Source organism: Talpa europaea (genome assembly GCF_964194135.1).
Source record: "Talpa europaea genome assembly, chromosome: X".
Classification (NCBI taxonomy): domain Eukaryota; kingdom Metazoa; phylum Chordata; class Mammalia; order Eulipotyphla; family Talpidae; genus Talpa; species Talpa europaea.
In genome coordinates, this window is record NC_140081.1 from 59,989,791 (window position 1) to 60,004,674 (window position 14,884).

Here is a 14,884-nt window from a genome sequence, read left to right on the forward strand (position 1 = left end):
TCCATTTATCCCCAGTTTTCAAGCACTTTCATCATAAGTGAATGTTGAATCTTATTAAATGTTTTCTTATCATCTATTGACATGATTATGTTTTTTCTTTTTGTTTATGTGGTAAATTATGTTGATTGATTTTCTGATGTCCCTGGTATAAATTCCAGCCAGTTATGGTGTATAATCCTTTTAATTCACTGTTGATTTCAATCTCGATATATAATTAATAATTTTTGCATCATTTGGAAGTGTTGGTAATGTTGGTCTTACAAAATGTATTTGGTTGTATTCTTTCTCATTTTTGGGGGAAGAGTTTGAGCAAAATAGTTCATCTTTTAAGCTTTGTTAGAACTCAATTCTGAAGCTGTCGGGTCCTAGACGTCTATTTTTTTAGGAGAGGTTTGAATACTGTTTAAATTTCCTTGCTTGTGGTTAGTCTGTTCAGTTTTTCTATTTATCCCTTATTCAGTCTTGGATGATTGTATAATTCTGAGAATAGTATCCATCTCTTCTAAGTTACTGAACTTATTAGCACATAAATGTTTTTAGTAGTCTCTTAGTAGCCTCTGAATTTGTGCAGTATCTGTTATAACCATTCCGTTTTCATTTCTTATCCTATTTATTTGAGATTTCTCCCTTACTTTCTTAGTGAGCTTTTCTAAAGGTTTATCTATTTTGTTTACTTTTTTGAGGAACCATATTTTTGTTTCATTAATCTTTTGATCTGTCTTTGATTTCTATTTCATTTATTTCTGCTCTGATTTTTATTATTCCCTTTCATATACTACCTTTTGGTTTTGTTTCTTCTTTTTCTGTTTTCTCACAGTGGGGGAAAAAGTTATTTATTTGAGAGCTTATTTCTTGATGTGGACCTCTATTCCTATATACTTTCCCCTTAGTACCACTTTTATTGTGTTCCATACATCCTGGGAAGTTGTGTCCTTATTGTCATTTTTCTCAAAGTATTTTTTTTTATTTCTTCATGAATTCTGTAATCTCTCAATAGTGTGGTGTTTAGTCTCCATTTATTACATTTTTTCCCTTCTTAATTTTGTAGTTGATTTCTAGTCTGTTATTTCTATGATCAGAGAAGATGCTTGGTAAGATTTCACCTTTGTGAGTTTGTTGGTACTTGCCTTGACCTAATATGTGGTCAAATCTGAAAAATGTGCTTTGTGTACTTGACAAAAAAGGTGTATTCAGTTTTTCTGGGGTTCAGTGCCTTATAAATCTCTGTTAGGTTCATGACATTCAATGCTTTTTTAAAGGCTATTATGTTCCTATTTATTTTTCTGCCTAGTTGACCTGTCCATTGGTGAAAGTGGGGTGTTGAACTCCCATGAAACAATTATGTTTTTTCCTGTGTCTAATTTCAGAGTTAACAATGCTTGCCTAATATATTTTGGTGCTGCTTCATTTGGTGAGTATGCATTGGTGGATGTTATGTCTTCATGATGTATTGTTCCCTTAGTCATTATATAGTGTCCATACCTGACTCTTGTTACCTTCTTTAACTGGAAATCTATCATTTTTTATATATGTGTGACTGCCCCTGCCTTCCTTTTGGTCACCTTCACTTGTAGGATTGTTTTCCAACTATTTATTATGAGTCTATGTTTATCTTTGGAGACAGGAAAAAGTTGGATTCTGTTTTCTAATCCAGCCAAATACTCTGTGTCCTTAAATTGGTGAGTTGAGTTCATTTACTTTTACAGTGATTGTTGTTATACGAAAGTTGTTTTTTTTTTTTTATAGAGGCGTGTTTTTATTTATTTATTTATTTGTTTTGTTTATACAAGCACTGGGTACAGTCAGAAGCGCGGGAGGGTGAGAGAATTCACCAGAGCCAGAGCGGGGAGCAGAGCAGGCAGAAGGACCGCAGTACACTGCTGAAGGGAGCAGCGGGCGGCAGGAGAGGTCTGTGCGCCATGTGGGACCCTCCTCCAGTGGCCGGGGAGCAGCCGGGGATCGAACCAGCGCCGCAGAGGCCGCGGGCAGCTTCGCAACCCAGGGCTCAACCGCTGCGCCACCGGGGAGGCCCATACGAAAGTTTTTGGTACCATTTTGTCCTTAATTTTGTAGTTGTATTTCCTTGTTCAGTCTCTTTGTAGATTCCTCTCTCTGGTTTAGTACGAAAACTCTTTTTCACTATTTCTTGGAGGAGAGATCTAGTGTTTGCAAACTCCTTCAGTTTCTGTTTGCCTGAGAAGGCCTTTTTTGATCTCTCACATCTGAAAGAGATTTTTGCAGGATACAGTATTATTGGTTGGCACATTTTAATCTTTTACTATTTTAACAATTTCATTCCATTCTGTTTTTGTCTAGTTCTTCTTCAGAAAAGTCTGATGTTAGCCTGATTTGGGTGCCTTTATAGGTTATCTGCATCGTCTCCCTTATCAGCTTCAATATTCTTTCTTTGTCTTGAACTCTAGGAAGTTTCATTCAATAATGAATGTCTATATAGTTTATGAATAGTGAGTATCTCTTATTTTTGGTACTCTGGTGTTCCTTTAGCTTCCTGGATTTGTATATTTAATTCCATGTTCATTTCAGGAAGTTTTCCTCTATTATTGCTTTAAATATGTTCTCTGTTCACTACTCTATCTCTTCCCCCTCTGGGATACCCATTATTCTTGTCTTTCCTCATGGAGTCAGATAAGTTTCAAATTGTTCATTTATTCCATTTCTTCTTCTACTCAGATTATTTGTGCATTTGCAGCTTGCAGCTCACTGATTTGATCTTTCATTTGGTCTTTTCTGTTTCTGTATCTTTCTCCAGAATTATTCATTTCCTTTATCTTTTTAATTATTACATCTCTATTACTTTCTTATTTAAAACTTTAAGTTTGATATTCTGTTTGTTAAATTTATTTCTCTGAACATTCATTTTTTTTCCCTGAATTTTCTTCCATTTTCTTGAGTTTCTTTATCATGTCAATTTTGAGCTCTGTATCATATAGGAAAAAACAGATCTTCCATGCTTTTGTGATTGGATTCTGGAGATTTATTCTCTTTCTTAGGTGTAGTGTTCCCCTGAGGACTCATGCTGCTCTTTGTTTTGTTTTCCTGTTTCCCCATTATTTACTTTTAGAGCTGTGCTGCTGCTGGTGCTGCCTGCTGGTACTGCCACAGTGTGTTTAGTGACCTTGTTGATTTATATTTTGTCACAAACTCCTTATCTCATTACAGACATGTAATAATCAGTCCATGGACTGGCACTGCAGACCACATTTTGAGTAGCTTGGACCTAACAAAACTTTTGAAAATACTCACAAGGAGATAATTTTATAAGATCCCAAATTGGAAATAACATGTATGTTCATCAATAAATGAATGGATAATCAGTAAAATATGATTAAAATAATATACTAGACATTCCAATAGTGTGATGAAGTATGTGTCTATGTGTGTGTGTGTGAAAGAGAGAGAGAGTCTATTTTTGTTTGACTGCTGACAGCTTTCAAGTTCCACCACTCTCTTGCCATTCTGCCCACATCTAAGCAAGTTGATAAGAAAGCCTAGAGGCTCTCCCTTTGGTGCTGGCATCACGTTCAAACCCTGCCACCATACACAGAAATCCCCACTCCCGCTATGTTCCCTGGTAACAATAAAAGGAAAGACAGCTTCCTCTCCCATCTTTCTCAAGTCATTTCAAATCAGACTGAAAACCTGCCTTTCTGTCCCCAGAAAATCTATTATATGAGTATAATAAACTGTTTAAAACAATCATGGTGAATGTGTGATGGCATCAGCCTACTTACACAGAATGACCAAAATAAATAATAATATAAACAAATATAGAACATAATAGAAGAAAAAAAGAATTTACAAAACACATTGAAGCATGGTGTGAAATTTAAAGACACAAACAATATTTCATAATCTTTTTGTGTTATATATATAAGACTGTATTGTCCACCCTCTTATTTCCTTTGATTGATTGCATATTGGTACAATTTTCACCATTTACATGCCACTTTATCAGAGAAATTACTAACTGCTACAATAATTTTCTCTGTGTAGAGGTGGGAAGAAGAATAAGAAGAATGTAACTTTTCTTTCTTTAAAAAATAGAAATTAAATATCTCAAAACAACCACATTTTTTTCAATATGGTAATTGGTATGCTGTATCTATAATATTTTTTGTATACTACTCTATAATTGTTTTAAATTAAAATTAGACAACATTTAAAAATAAAAAAGAACAAATTGCCACAGATTTTTATTCAGCTCCATCTGTTTCACAAATGCATCCACTAAAAATTCCACATCACAGTTCTACTGCATCTTTATCAGGACCTTGATTTGAGCATAGGAGACCTATCAAGCTGTGTATCCAGTTTCCTTTGTATCTCTGGTATCCTTAAAATTAAGCCCTGGAATTTTAGCAGTCTGTTTTATGAATACAGGAGATAAGAGTCTCTCTATAGTCACTATACTCACATAGTGACTATAGTATAGTGGCTGTACTGTAGCTTGAATAGTGGCTGCAGAATATGTGTCCAAGTTCTAATCCTTGGTACCTGTGAATGTGAGCTTCCATGGAAATAGGATTTTTGCAGATGTAATAAGGACCAATATGAGATCATCATTTAGGGTAAACCTTAAATCTAATTGGGAACATACTTCTAAAAGAGAGACAAAGAAAAATATCACAGAGATTTTGAACATACTTATAAAAGGCAGAAAAGGGGGGAAAAATCACAGAGATACCAGAGGCATAGGTCATGTGAAGGAGAAAGAGGTTGGAGTATTAAAAATTGCTGACAGCCACCAGAAGCTTGGGTAGAAATATAAAATGGATTCTTCCTCAGAGTCATCAGAAGTACCTAGTCCTGCTAACAGTTTGATTTCAGATTCCTGACTTCGAACACCATGAGAATAAATTACTATTCTCAGATTGTGGTAATTTATTAGGCAGTACCAAGAAACCAGTGCAGTGCCTTTCTTAATTTCATGTGTGTTCTGGTTTGTTAACTGACTTTTCATTCTCTTTTTGTCACTGTATTCAAGAAAAAAAAAAGTCCATAAACCTTATGTTTACTATCTATTCCATATTATTAAAGTGCTATTAGCACTGCACAAATTTAATATTTCTTGAGTGGAGTTCATATTTGGGATAGCTCATTATGTTGGTACAAGCAAACAATTGATTGTTGCTTCACCACAGGACTACTCTAATTAGAGGTGCCCTTATAGGAGTGCAGTAAGGGTAATCTCCCCAATGATAAGAACTTCCCAAATCTCCCATGTCTTTTATCAACGGAGAGAAAAGTGGTCAGAGATAAGGATTAACAGTTATAGTCAGTGATCAGTGACATATTTGGTTGGTTTGAGATAAGAAAGAAGCATAAATGAAGGGTCAGAGAATGAATTCTAGAAATAGACATTTATTTTTAAGATTTATTTACACAAGAACTGGGGTACAGGCCAGAGATGTAGGAGTGTGAGCGGATTCACCAGAGACAGAGTGGGAAGCAGAACAGCAGATGGACTGAAAACACTGCTGAGAGGAGCAGCGGGAGAGTCAGGAGAGGTCTGCCGTGCCATGTGGTAACTTCCTGGTCGGCCAGGAATTGAACCAGTGCTGCAGAGGCTGCAGACAGCTTCACGGCGCTGTGTTCAACCCATTGTGCCACCAGGGAGGCCTGAAATAGACATTTTAATGGACCTATGAGAATAGTATAAACTGGGTAGAATTTTGTTTTGTGTCAATATCCACTAAACAGTATTTGCTATAGAGAAGCACTGAACAAGCAGGTGTAAAGAATAACTCATCTAGTAAAGGTCTGATATCATCTATAGTTGCCTACCTTAGTGGTTGCACACTGGCATGAATAGGGTAACTATGATGGTAGGGTTAAAGGTTCTGCGTGAAAAATACAAATTCTCATACAAAGTGATCTAGGTCCTATCTGCTGAATGTTGGTTCTGGCTGAATGTCAGCAGAGATTAATGCTGAGTCCTTGAATCATAAAGTCCTTCAAGAAAAACAACCAGTCAGTTTGTGGAAAATTATTTACACCAGTCCCCTCAACATTGTAAGGAGCAGTGATTCTTCCTCTCCATAATTAACACCAACATAAAATATGAATTGCCCTTCCCACCTGCATAGGAAAAAACTTGTGTGTGCTATTTATTTATTTATTTGTGGTTACATTGGTTTACATCACTGTAGATTATTCAGAGGAATATGTTTACACCTCCTTTAATCTGCATCACTACACTCCACCCACCCCAATGAACTAATATTGCTATCATACACTATTGGACCACTTCCTCACTTAGTCCCCACCCTTGTACTCCCCCTCTAGTGACCTGAATTCTTCAGTCATTTCTAATCTTTGTTTTAGTTTATTTCTGTCAGTTTCTTATTTGTTTTGTTTCTCCATATTCCACATGTGAATGAAATCAATTGATAAAATCTTCAAGCCTCAGATTCTTCTTGAACCCTCAGGGAAAATTAATGCCTGGTTTTCAGTATAGCCTTGCCATTCTACATGTAATTCATCTCAATTCAACAGAGTTGAGAGACTTGGTAACTTTGGTTCTACAACTACTGATGGTCATCACTTTATTTTCAGCAATAGGTTTCTTACTGTTTACTTACTAAACAGTGACCCCATTTCTAGAATTGTACATTGAGGATCTGTTTTCTAAGTCATTTACATTATCATCTGTCTTAGTTTATTTAGATTTCCTTAATATCTCCCATATCTACTTCCTCTACACATTTAAATCTTTATTCTACCTTGAATCTATATTAGTATAAATTATGAGTTAGGGTTTCAACTTTGTCTTCTGCTAGAAAGACTAACCAAGCATCACAATGTTGTTTAATGAAAAATCTATCTCTTTTATCCATTGATGTAAAATGCCAAGCTTATTACACATTAGCTCCTTGTATTTATTTGGATATATTTCTGAACTTAGTATTCTGTTTTATTTGATCTTTATGTATAATTCACATACCAGTAGAAAGTATTCCTCTTCAAACATGTTGTTATGGAGTTTACTTTTCGGGAAGCAATGAGAAGGACATCAACAAAATGGTTGAACTTGCAGCTCCAATATCCCAGGACTGCACAGAAATATTAAAAAAAAAAATCGGGAACTGTTAGAAACAAACTGGAAAACAAAATTTTACAATAACCAAGAAAATAATGAATCAAGGAAAAAGCATCTTAAAAATTATAAGAAATATGTGTGGTATTTTAACTTGTCCTTGTTCCTCTCCTTCCCCAGCTTAGTTGAAATTTTGAAGACAGCAGATTTTAACCCTAGTTGGATCTCTGATCCCTTGCTCAAAATGAAGTACAGGAGACTTTATTCACAAATTATTGTAAATGCCTTTTCTAACCTGTCAGGAGGTTATCATCTCTGTTTTGCTTAATATGGAACTTCCCCAGGCTGGAAAAAAGAGCAAACATTTGTCAAAATTACTGTAAGGCTAACAAAAAAAAAATGCAATCATATTGGGAAAAATATAATTTTAGATACACATAAACAATATAAAGTTTGAGAGAAACAGCTAGGGAGAGATTCTTTTTGAGTTTCTTTAGGGAATTGAAAAGTGCTTATGTATATTGGTGAATTTATAGGTCACATGTGTGCTCAGGACAGGATACATACTCAGAAATGGCCTAGGAAAACCTCAACTTTTCATTACTTATTGATCTAAAGGACAGTGTAAATGGAAAGTTAAGGCTGAACAGAATTGTAAATGGCATGACAAAGTATGAAATGAGTATCTGACACAGAACCAATCTTCAAAAACTAAGAAAGATTTTTGTTCTGTTTTCAGTTGCTGTCATACAAGTAAACCCCAGACAAAACACTGGATACACAAAAGCTAACCTTCAGCAAACACAAATTATATAAACTAGGAAAGGAGGTGAATCTGGTATCCAGAATTACCACATATAAATATTTGACTGTTCAGTTCCCAAAAAAAAAACACCAAAATCACTAGTAAGATAGAACACAGGGAAGTTTGGTTCATTCAAGAGAAAGAAGTACATTGACAGATACTATCCCTGAAGAAGCTCAGAAATTGGAATTACTAAACTTTAAATAAAAAATCTCAAGTAGGGCCTCCCCCATGGCGCAGCGGTTGAGCGCTGGGTTGCGAAGCTGCCTGCGGCCTCTGCTGCGCCAGTTCGATCCCCGGCTGCTCCCTGGCCACTGGAGGAGGGTCACACATGGCGCGCAAACCTCTCCTGCCGCTCGCTGCTCCCCTCAGCAGTGTGCTTCGGTCCTTCTGCCTGCTATGCTCCCCTCTCTGGCTCTGGTGAATTCTCTCACCCTCCCATGCTTCTGACTGTACCCAGTGCATGTATAAACAGAACAAACAAACAAACAAACAAATAAATAAATAAATAAAACATGCCTCTATATATATATATAAAAAATCTCAAGTATGGTCAAAGAGCTAAAGGAAACCATGAAAAACAAAATTATATATATAAACAAGACGAGCATATCAATAAAGGTATACTAATCATGAAGAGGAACCTAGTGGCATGATGGGACACCATCAGCCGATCATCATATGCATCTGGCAGTTCCAGAATAGAGAAATAAAGGTGAAGAAAACATATTTGAAGAAACAATGACTTAAAACATTCCAAAACCAATGAAAGATTTAAATCTATCTATCCAAGAAAGTCAATCAACTCCATGCAGGAAAATCTCAAAAAATCACTAGCAGAGATGCATTACAGTCAAATTACATAAAGTCAAATACAAATAAATAATCCTAAAAGCAGCAAGTGTGAAGTGACTCATCATGTACAAGGAGTTCTCAAGATTAACAGTTGTATTCACATCAGAAACCATGAAGTATAGAAAGTGGTAAGATGACTTATTTAAAGGACTGAGTGGAGGTGGGAGGATTCTGTCAACAAAGAATTTTATATCTGACAAAACTATCTTTTATGAATTAAGAAGAAAGTAAAACATTCCATAAGGGAATTTTTTTTATGATACATCCTACAAAAATGCCATAGAGTTTTTCAGGCTGACATGGGAAGATACAAGATAGCAACTCAAAGCCATATAAAGAAGCAAAGGACACAGATAAAGGTAACTATATAGTTAATACGAAAGTCAGTATCACTGTATTTTTGGTTCATACTTTATTCTCCTTGTGGATTTAAAAGCCAAATGCAAGAACTAATGATTATTAATCTATGTTAATGAGCATGCAATGTATAAAAATGTAACCTATACCAATAACAAAACAAAGGGGAGGAACAAAGATGTATTAGAGGAGAGTGTTTGCATACTTTTGAAACTAGGTATTTTTCAAAATAGGTTGCTACAAATATGTTATTTGGAATTCTTAACCCCTACAAAAATAACTAGACTTTCCAAAAAGCAAAGACAAAGAAAGTCAAAATGCTATAATAGAAAAAATCAGCTAAATACAAATAAAAGATAAGATGGAGAAATTGAGGGGGAAAGCATAGATGATATGAAGAAATGATGTGATTAACTGTATGCCAACAAATTGGAAAATCTATATATCATATATGAAATGGACAAATTCCTAGAAGTACACAACATAACAAGACTGAATCAGGAAGCAATACAAAATATGCATATGCCAATAACCAATAAGGAGACTGAATTAGTAATCCAAAAACCCCCTAACAATGAAAATGCCAGGACCAGATGGCTTCAGTGGTGGATTCTGCCAAATATACAAAGAAGAATGAATACCAATGCTTCTGAAAACTTTGCAAAATATTGAAGAGGAGCACTTTTACCTCATTTTGTGAGACCAGCATTTTCCTGTTACTAAAGCCTGACAAAAACACACAAGGAAGAAAATCAATAAAACAATATTCTTTAAGAATATATAGGCAGAAATTCTAAAAGAAAAATACCAGCGAGCCAAGCTCAGCAGCATATTACAAGTATTATTTACAATCATCAAGTAGGATTCATTTCAGGAATATAAGGTGACTCAACAAAAAATAATCAAAAACATTAACACATTAAAAAAACAAATGGGAAAACCCACATGATCACATCATCTAATAAAAAAGGAATATAAGGGAAATTATTAAAAATGATAAAGCTATATGTGAAACTCCCTCATCCTCACTGGTGACATTCTGAAAACTTTTTCCTAAAATCAGGAACAAGAAAAGGATGCTCACTTTTGCCATTTCCACACAAACCTATAATACTGGAATTTCTAGCTAGAGCAACTAGTCAAGAAAAAGAAATAAAAGGCATCCAAATTGGAAAGGAAGAAATAAAACAATCGGTATTTGCAGAAAGTGTGATCTCAGATATAAATAAACACCAAAGGATATGCACACACAACCCTATTAGAGTTAATAAAAAGATAAAACTTGCAATCTGACCACAGATCTGAGGCATATATCAGACAAGCAGGTCATAACAGGGGAGGGAAGAGCACAAGGGATAGTAGAGATTATTCAGTTGCTACTATGGTGGTGGGAGAACTAAGGGGACCACACCTGAGGGGAGAAATCAAATACTGTCCAACAATGAACAACAATGTAAGAAAATAAATTAATTTTTATAAATTCAGCAAACTTAAGGATAAGAGAACAACGAGCAAATGATAGTTGTATTTCTATGCATGGACAGTCATATGAAAGTTAAATTAAGAAAAAATATATAATTTATAATAACATCAAAGGAATAAAACACTTAGAAATAAATTTAACCAAAAAGACTGAAAACAAAAAAAACATAACTGAAAGAGGGCTACCCTGGTGTACAGTGGTTAAAGTCTCAGCACTCTCAAACTTTCACCAGTCAATGAAGCATGAGTTTGATCCCCATCCAGGGAGCTAACCCACATGGCACAGCAGACCTCACCTGCCTCACCCACTCCTCCCCTCAGCAGTGTATTTCAGTCAGTGTGCCTGTTCTGCTCCCCACTCTGTTTCTGGTGAATCCTCTCACCCTCCCACCCCTCGCATCTCTCGCCTACACCCCAGCTCTTGTATGCATAAATAAATAAATCTTTAAAAAAATTACTGAAAAAAGATATAAGTTGGAAAATTGCCCTGAAGTCATAGATTTACAGATAAGATGAGAGTACTACAAAAAGTCAACCACAGATTCAATTCAACCCCAGTAAAATCCCAGTGACATCTTTACAGAAATGAATAAACCCATTCTAAAACTCCTATGGAACTTCAAGAAACCCAGGGTAATAAAAAAAAAATCTTGCAGGGCCTCCCAGGTGGCGCAGCGGTTGAGCGCTGGGTTGCGGAGCTGCCCGCGGCCTCTGCGGCGCCGGTTCGATCCCCGGCTGCTCCCCGGCCACCGGAGGAGGGTCCCACATGGCGTGCAGACCTCTCCTGCCGCCCGCTGCTCCCCTCAGCGGTGTGCTTCGGTCCTTCTGCCTGCTCTGCTCCCCGCTCTGGCTCTGGTGAATTCTCTCACCCTCCCGGCTTCTGACTGTACCCAGTGCATGTATAAACCAAAACAAACAAACAAACAAATAGATAAATAAATAAGACATGCCTCTAGAAAATTAAAAAAAAAAAAAAATCTTGCAAAATAAAAAAGGAGGAAGCCTCACACTTTTGGATTTCAAAAACTTGGTAGATTCCTGCTATGAGTGAGACCATCCAGTAGTTTTTTTTTCTTTCTGGCTTATAAGGAAGGGACCAGGAAAAAACCTAACTAAAATAAAGTAAAAATCAAAATCAAGTAACTATAAACCAGACACACACTATAAGGTGTGTATGGGGGCGGGGAGGAGGGAGTACAATCAAAACAAGGGGGGTGGGAATTGTATAGGTACTATAACCAAGATGAAAATGCATACATTGTGCAAAAATGAAAAATGATGTAAAAAAGGTATAAAATGAAAAAAAAAGAAAAAAAAACTTGCTACAAAACTATAGTAATCAAAGCAATGTGATATTGCATAAAGATAGATATGTACAATTGTGAAAAAGGATTGAGAGGCCAGAAATAAACTCTAACATCTATGATCAATTGATTCTTGACAAGGAAGTCTAGATCATTCAATGGGAGAAAACAATTCCTGAAACAAATAGTGTCAAAACTGAATATCCATAATTTAAATAATAAATTTGGACTCTGATGTTAAAGCAGATACAAAAATTAAGTCAAAGATATAAATTTAAAAGCTACATCTACAAAACACTTAGTGAGAAAGGAAGCAAATTTGTATGACCTTAAATTTGGCAAAGGTATCTGAAATATAACACCAAAAGTACACCAAAAGTACAACTATTACATAAGTTGTTTTATTTCCATTTTTTAGTATCTATAAAGAGTGACATGACAACCCAGAGATTGAAAGAAAATATTCATAAATCTTATGTAAATCATACATCTAATAATACTTTAACACCCAGATTTTATAAAGAATTCCTACATCTCAACAACAAAAAGAAATAACCCAAATTTAAAAATGGGCAATGAACTTGAACAAACATTTCTCTAGTGAAGATATACAAATGGCCAATAGCCACATGAAAATGTATGTGACCATTAGTCATTAGTGGAAAACAAATCAAAACCTAAGTAAAAACCACTTCAAACCTACTAAGACGGCTGCCAGAAAAAAATCACAGGAAATTCATAGTAAATAAGGATATGGAGACACTGAAACTCTCATGCATTGCTGGTGGAAATATATAATGGTATGGCTGCTGTGCAAAGCAATTTGGAAGTCCCTCAAAAAAAGTTCAGGGTCTCCCCTGGTGGCGCAAGCAGTTGAGCGCAGCTCTGTGAAGCTGTCCGCAGCCTCTGCAGCTCTGGTTCAATCCCGGCCTGCCAGCGAGGGTCCCACATGGCAAGCAGACCTCTCCTGTTGCACCTGCTGCTCCCTCAGTAGTATATTTCGTCAGTCTGCCTGTTCTGTTCCCTGCTCTGTCTCTGGTGAATCCTCTCACCCTCCTGTGCATCTGGCCTGTACCCGGGTTCTTGTACAAATAAATAAATAAATAAAAATCTTTAAAAAAAAAAAAAAGTTCAGCATAGAATTTACCTTTTGACCCGGCAATTCTAGTCCTAAGGATAGACCCCAAATAACTGAAAACAGTGGCCTAAACAGGTACTTGTATGCCAACATTCATTGCAGCATTAGTCACACTAACCAATGTATGGAAACAACACCAGTGTCTATTAACATAGAGGGATGAATAAAATATGGTAGAGCTGTACAAATGAATTTTATTTAGACATTAAAAACAATGAAGTTCTGATACATCCTACAACATGAATGAACCTTGAAAACAGCATGATTTATTAAATAGGCCAGACATAAAAGAATAAACATGATTTTAATCATATGAAGTAGGTAGAATGGACACCTTCATAGAAACAGAAAGTAGATTAGAGTTTACAGAGTTTGGAGGAATGGAAGATGTGAAGTTATTCCTTCATGATGAATTTTTTTTTTTTAAATAGATTGGTAAAGGTTGCGCACCATTGTTAATGCCTCTCCATTACACAGTTAAAATAGTTAAATGGTTAATGGTAGATCAAACCTATGTGTAACCATAATAAATCGAAAGGAAATTGTAAGAAAAAGGAAGGTTATGAGCAAGCACTATGATTTGAATGTGGTTCTAAGCATATAGTGTATGCCTGGAGATGGGGAGTTTGACACAAAGATTCCTGAACGTCATTCTGAGATATTTAGATTTAGAAGATGTAAGCTGAGATCACAGTTTTGCAATTTAATGCTGCAAGTGATTTTGATGAATGTGATACAAAAACAATGGTTTGGTTCTCAGATCAGACTACAGAACCTATTTATCTTCAAATATACATCAATATAGTAATATTTCGGTGATACCTAACCACCATTTCTAATTTTACTTAATGTAATTTTATTTAATAAATTTAAATTTAAAAAATATTTAATGAAATATCCCAATATCCTTCTATAGTGTAGAATGACAATAATAACTCACTAGCTCTGTAGAAAAGTGATCTAAGTCAATCACTACTTACGTTCTCTGATTAGGAGTCAAAAGACAGAAAATTTATGCAATCTAGGATGCCACAGAATTTTGAGCACCCACTTGTATTATTTATTATAGATCACTTGTAAAGTATTTTAAGATGGATATTTATAATAAGGATTTCTAGAAAGCCAGAAAGAGCCTGAAATTTAAGATTATATATCTGACTGGATATATATTTTATAACCTCCTATATTTAGTAAATTTTCCTTTATATACCCTTTGTGTTCTTAACTGGATTGCATACACTTTCAGGACAGAAACAAACTATGTATAAATTTCATTGTGTCTCCCATCATACTTAATAATGTTATTAACCAAAATAATCAACAGGTTTTTCACCAAGTTAATTGACTTACTACAAAGTAGTTTATAATAACAAATGAACTTTTGGGAAAATATTAGGAAAGCATTAATTTGATTAAAATTGTCTTACCTGGGGGCACAGGACAAAGGCAACCTCTAATAAAAGTGGCCACTAGAACATCAAGGAGCAAAAGATAAAAGAAATGAATAAAAGAAAAATTGATTCTTGAGTAACACATATGATTTCTCTTATTTATTAAATTGATGGTTTCTTTTATAATTCACTGTGTATTATTTGACTTTTTGCCTTGTAAACTAGCCTCAAAAGTTTTTAAAGTAAAAATCATAGCAACAGACTGACTCTATCTTCTGTTTCACAATGAACTTGGTCAGCATTTGATACATCTTAATAAGTGTTATATATAGAGAGGATTGGTGCCAAGCTCCAGCATCTCTGTGTTTGAAATGTATCATTCTTCCTAAATGAGATTATCTTTTTTGTTCAATCAAATTCAGATGTTGTCCCTCATGACTATATTTCATCCTTGAACTAATAGAAAACACCAGAGGGTAAAAGTAAGCAATGCTC